The following is a 6593-nucleotide window of genomic DNA, read 5'->3' on the forward strand; positions in this document are numbered from 1 at the left end:
GGTTTCAGTGGGAGGGGGTCGTACACAGACAGTGAAAAAAAAGAAGATGCAACGTTGAAGAAATAGTCATAACAGGACTCACATTCTAGATGGAGAAAAGGCAGAAAATCACGAAGAAAAGAGTGGGTTTCTGTACCGGGAGAATTTTGCCGCTGTCACTGAGAGAGGGGAGCTAGAAGGGGCGCCACAGTGTCAAGTTGGAGAGAGCTAAAAGAGGCGCCGCTGGTTGTCCTGGTCGCAGGACGCTATACCTCTCCAGCGGCGTCTGTCTCCTCTGCACAGCGCCAGTTCGTCATGCACCCTAGCACATGCACCGTGTGGGCATAGGGCTCCTAAGGCTTCTCACTGGCCTTACGTTACAGCAATTACAACAGGGCTCCTGAACATCAGCGCACACACGCCACCAAGCAACCCATGGCCACGAACGTTGTGGGCAGCTTGAGGGATCTGCTGGCTCTCTTTCTCCCTGGCCCCCCCAACTGGCGGTTGCGTTTGCGACTGCTGCGACCCTGGTAGTTCCGCCAGTGTATCAAAGACATAATGGTTCTACAGAGTAGTATATGCACTGCTGGGTCCTCTATTTTCTATTTTATATGCTCAACTGAAATGACACCCAATGCTATATTGGAAATGGTCCTACTCCCCTTCCGTCTTCTCATCTTGCCCCAACCCCCCCCCCTTTCCCTTCCCTACTCAACCAAATTCCCCATACCCATACCTCACCTTCCTTTCCCTTCCCGTGCATCAGAGAACGATTCTGGGAAATGTGTTATGGCTTAAGCTTTTGATCCTGATGCACATGTTGTGATTTACTCACTGTCCTACTTCTTATATGTATACTTGTCTTGTGCTTCCTATGTTTTCTTTTTATTATCTTGCAATAAAAATGTATTATAAATAAAAAAAACATAAGCTAAGCCATTTTTGTGTGTAGGTTTAGTGACTATGCAAATACTAATATTAAGCATAATGCAACCAATCAGAAAAGATCTGTAAGGGGTTTACTCAGCCCCTGTGTAAAACATGTACTGCAAAGTCACCAATCACAGACTAGTTAGTTTATGTACATTTTAACACAGCCCAGATTGATGTTTATCTGATAATTAGCTAAGAATTTCATCAAATTAAATAATGGTTTTCAAAACAACTTTTCTTTCCCAAATAACAGGGAGTGATTAGTGTGTACCAGAAACATCCACCAAGTACCCAACTGACGGTCTGAACATGGTTCCACAAATCTGATATGATAACTTAATTGATTTGACCTATGGTTAATTGGTAGATGATTGACTAACAACATTAACATGTTTCAAATTTAGCAAAGCCTTATTCTGTATCTCAGAGATAAACTATTATAGGAAAGGATGTCAAAGCAGAATTTTGAAGTATAGGTAAAAAAATGCCTTTCAGGCCAGAGTGACCAAGTACACTCTAGACTTCCACCATAATCCCTTCTTGAGCACATGGCTCAGTCAGCCAGTGACTCATTTATCTTGATTGATCCACTCCACTTGTTCTTGAGCCCAGATTTCCTTAAGATCCTGGTCTCTACACATTGCTTGAGCAGTCCAGCTTTGTGCTGTCTGTTTCCATCCACCCACAAAGCATAAATCAGTAGCATATGTTAAAAGCATGTTTTAGATTGTTCTTCTTTATTTGCTATGTTAGAAAAAAAAACATGCAGATGACAATTGGCAGTTGTATCTTTTGGCCTGGGGTTGGGTGTATTATAAAAGATCAAAAACTAGCTAATTTTAGAGTACGTGTCCCTATAGCATTCTGAATAATATTTGATTTAGCTAACCATAAAAATGAAGGATGACTAAAATAAGCAGAATATGTTAGAAAAACAAAAGTTTAAGCCTTAGTTACCGAAGTACCAAAGTAAGGGCACAAAGGGGCCCCTTTCTCAGGTCTTTAATATGTTTAGGTATACCAAACTACTTTGCAGATACAACATAATACATATGTGTTTTCTTTCCCTCTGCTTTGAGAGATGCCATGGCAGGCCCAGGCTAGCATTCATTTTGTACTGTTTGTATTTAGCTTGTGATGTATCTGCACTGAAACATCAGACATATATAAGGTCCCTGATCTTACTTTTTTAATTCAATATATTTAATCCAGGAGCCCTAAATTATGATTTCTGTGCTGCACAGCATTCAGACAGACATTGAAGATCACAAACTGCTAAAAGCAAGTAGCACCTGTATAAGTTAAAATGTTGAGAGCTACAATGTAGTGAGCAGTTGTCTGCAAATCAGGGAACCCTCTAGATGCGCATTCTACTTTCCACATTTGGTCACCTGGAATGACATGTGATTGAAGGATAGGTAGTGCTTAAATAACCTTAGACAGGCTCTGTCAGCTTAGTCTGTGATCTTCAGTGACTGCGAGTGCACAGAAATAATCATTTATGTCGCCTGGCAGTGGAGACATTGAATCAAACAGGTTGTAAAGCAGATTCCTTCCTTATTCCATCCTCTTGTCTGCAGTTACAATGCAGATGCAGACAAGTTGTATATAAACAGAGAAATCCTTACAATGACTTGTGACTATGATGGCTTCCTTTAAAGGACCTGGGAAAGTAAAAGAAGAATTAAGAGATTATACTGCTACTTTGCTCGGCATCCCTATACTATACTGTATAAATGGAACAGTTACACTTAGTGGTGTATCCAGGGCATGGCGCATATGGCACTCTGGGTGCCACTTGAAGGTGGGTGCTGCTCTGAGGGTCAGCGAAAGTTCACTGAGCTACAGAGACAGCAGACTGCCTGGCAGTTTAACTAACAAGCAACAGGGGTAATGACAGTGGGAGCTTACAGTGGGTTAAATGACCCCACTGATGGTTGTTTGCTCGCCCTCCTCAGTCAGCCACCCATCACCACCAAGTAAGCTACTGTCTGCAAGGGACAAATAAGGGGGAACTCTGGAAAGTCTGATGTAAGTCTCCAGTGTCCCCAGTTACATCAGAGTCCCCAAATTCCCCCTTACATCAGAGTCCCGCAATACATCAGAGTCCACCCTTACATCCGAGTCCTTGGGACTCGGATGTAAATGGGGTTGCTCAGGGTAACTCTGGTTACCCTGATAAAAGGGGGGACTCTGGACACTGATCCCCCCCCTCATATCAGTGTCTGATGTAAGGAGGGACTCTGATGCAAGGGGGGACTCTGATGTAAGGTGGGACTCTGGGCACTGAGTCTCCCCTTACATCGCAATCCCCCTTTACAGAGTTTGATTTAAGGTGAAGATGTGGGAACTCGCATGTAAGGGGGAGCTCTGGGAACTCTGATACAAGGGGAGTTCTGGAGACCCTGATGTAAGGAGGGACTCCGATGTGAGTTTGACTTATATTATTGAGTTGATATTATGATACATTTATCTAAAATATGAATGTCAGTTTATGGAAAGGGGTGCAATTTCAGTGCTTGCCATAGGTGCTATTATCTGTAGATACGCCTCTGGTTACACTTATTCATTAAAGTAAAAGAGGAAATGAACCTAAGATCACAGTCGTATGCCCTGCTTGGTTAAGTAATTATTCATAAATTAAAATTAGTGCTTTCATCATTCAATCAGTTTTTCAAATGGCTTTTCTGGGAAACATATGACATTTGCATAATTATGTGCACCACTTTGGCCCCCTGATAAGCAACAGCAGGGTTTGTATTACTTTACACACTTGGTTTACTGAAGCTTGACCATTTACTCCAAAATTAAGCCTATAGAGTACCATTACTTCAAAAAGCTTGTAATTGATTACCTCTGTATTGCTGCTCTGGTTTGTTTGAAGATCAACTCCAGGCAGTTATGAAAGGCTCAATTTAATGCAGCTCTTTAAAGATTAATACATAAAAAATATTTTTTTTTAAATGCAAGCTTTGTAAGTAACTGTTTGTGGTGTAATATTAGCCCCTTGCAGTCCACAGTGCAGCCTATACAGCAGAGCTCAGAGAGGGGGAGGGATAAACAGCACAAGGAGACAATCAGGTGTAATACAGTGCATGGAGTATGCTGATAGGAGAGCATAAAGTGACAGAAAGAAGAGAGATGAATCAGTGGCGTCACAAGTGGGGTTCGGCCCGCACCCGGGTGACACCATTGGAGGGGTGACACCAAAATGACTCACGGTCATTTTGGTGTCACCCCCCTCTGAAAAGTCGGGTGCTCGGTCATGGACAGAACGCCCGACAGTATCAGGGGAGAGGAGGGGACCCGGCGGCATACCTTATCCCACCAGGTGACTGTCCCCTCCTCTCTCTGCAGGCGGCCATCACCAAGATGGCCACTCGCAGGTATCAGAATGACGTGCATAAGGTGACACTCGGTTACCGCTCCGGGTGTCACCCAGCCTCGGGACGCCCCTGAGATGAATGTTACTGAACAGCAGCAAAAAAAATCAGGTCTCCTACCTTGCCAGAAAGGGCTGTGTGGGGTGACAGCGCTGTGTTAAGTAAATACAAATTCTTTGTAAGGCAAAACACCTCCCTTGCACGTGTTTCATCTGCTTATTTAGCTGTTTGCCTAGAGTTCAGCGTAGAAATTACAGATTAAAGTATATACTGTATGTTATGTGTTATTTTTGCTATGGAATAATTTCTTTACAGTGATCAAGAGTAGGGATGAACTTTAAGCTTGGGTTGGCCATCAGTTAGAACCAAACCCAAGTTGTTAGAGGATCGCTGAACATGCAAATTAAATGGGCAGATTTCACCTGCTTCAGGCAAATAAAACAAAAGAAAGTGTGGGGTCTCCCCTAAAATCCATTCCAGACTCTTATCTGGGCATGTGGCCTTGTTGACAGAAAGCATATGCCCCCATTGGTAGGGTAACATACAAGGAGACTTTACCAAAGATAAAGGTGTGGTAAGAAGTTTGGGGGAACATCACTCTTCGAGGTTCACAGATTGTTTCAAGTGTTTGGTGAACTTCCAGGAAACAGAACTTTGCTTGGTTCACTCAACACTAATCAAGTGTCTCAGCTGTGCATGACTTCACAAATTGACCATTGCTATTACATTACAATGTGCCTGTGTAGTGGTTCCTGCTATTCTAGTTATTCCTTACTGCCAGGAACTTGGGAGATCAGTAGTTCACAATACATGCCAGAAATGGACAGTTATCCTACAGCAGCACAGGCAGATAGAGAACAGAAGTGTACCAGCTGAGGCTGAATCCCTTCTAGAAATATACTGTAGGGTCTATATGATAGTTATGATTCCATTATGCTGAAAATAAAAAGCAAATCAAATTCTAATAGTAACATTATGTGTGATTTACATGGAATACCACGAAAACAGTGATAGGAATCCCCTAAACCCAATATCTCCAAGGGATTGAACATCATGATGTTAACAATCTTAGAAGGACTATAAAAATAAACATGGTGGCAGCAAGAACATTAGATCTGTGTTGTAGGATTTATTCCATTATTTTATCATTGGAATATAGTGAAGGAACAAAGTGTTAAGAGAAATACATTTTAAACCTGGCACCACGCTATTGCCATCAGCTAGATTTCATAGTAGGGATGCACCGATTCTGGTTTTTCGGCATCGAGTATGAGTACTGATATTTATCTTTCGAGTACCGATACCAGTACTTCCGCTAGCATGGAGCCGGCTTCCCGAGCAATCAGGATGCAGGTGATGCCGCCGCCCGGGTTCCTGATTGGCCGGGAATCCGGCTCCATGTTCCCCTGCAGCACTGTCAGTCAGAAGAAATCTTCCCTTGATTGGAAGTTCCGGTAACGGGGAAGGTACAAGTACTCGCCCAAATACTCGGTATTGGCACCGATACTAGTATCGGTGCATCCCTACCTCATAGCTACATAAATTAAAAGATGGCGGGTAACATCCTTCTGATTTCTATTAAGGGCTTAGCAATGCATAACGGTTTTATGTATGAAATTCATTTTGAACAACAACAAAGAAGAACATTATTGTGGCTCAAGGTTCCCTAAAGAAACTGAGGCCCACAAAATGTAGACACAGCTAGCTGAGTCAATTAACTAATGGCATATAGGCAGTTCACTTAGCAAAGTGAGTTTTTACTGTGCAAGAGAATTGTCCCTTAGCTTAGTGAATGGGGTGATGCTGAGCTGAACAATCTGATATATTTTCTTTATAGGACAAATGTATTTTTCGAATGTCATCTTGTAATACCACATAAGAAAACAAACTAGAACATTTATTTTGTGCATCCATTTGAACATTGAACAGAATGAACATCACAGAGTTTTGGGCCAATGCTTCTGCAAATTGTTTATAAATAGACCCCTTACTGTCTTTGGGACTATTGTTATTGGGTCAAGAAAAGGATCTTCTGAAGTTAAACCAAGACAGACATTTAACCCTGTTTTAATGCTTCTCCATTGATGTACGTGTCTTCAAAACTCTCATATTATCCCCAGCAAAAAAAAACTATAACAATTTTAGAAAATGACACAGAAATGAGAACTGGGAGAGAAATTAACAGAGCATTATTAGCAGCAATTACACACACACATACACACATACATATATCTATATAGATAGAGATATATATCTCTATATATCTCTATCTATATAGATATATGTGTATATATA

General features: G+C 41.8%; 1 protein-coding gene across 1 annotated transcript in view; it reads left to right on the plus strand.

Moving 5' to 3' along the window:
* The window catches only part of GALNT9 (polypeptide N-acetylgalactosaminyltransferase 9), a 143654-nt gene that overhangs the window by 130862 nt on the left and 6199 nt on the right, over positions 1–6593 (plus strand). The gene's annotated exons all lie outside the window — the stretch shown is intronic.

Source organism: Nanorana parkeri, unplaced genomic scaffold (genome assembly GCF_000935625.1).
Source record: "Nanorana parkeri isolate BGI_ZX_2015 unplaced genomic scaffold, ASM93562v1 scaffold334, whole genome shotgun sequence".
NCBI classification, from domain to species: Eukaryota; Metazoa; Chordata; class Amphibia; order Anura; family Dicroglossidae; genus Nanorana; species Nanorana parkeri.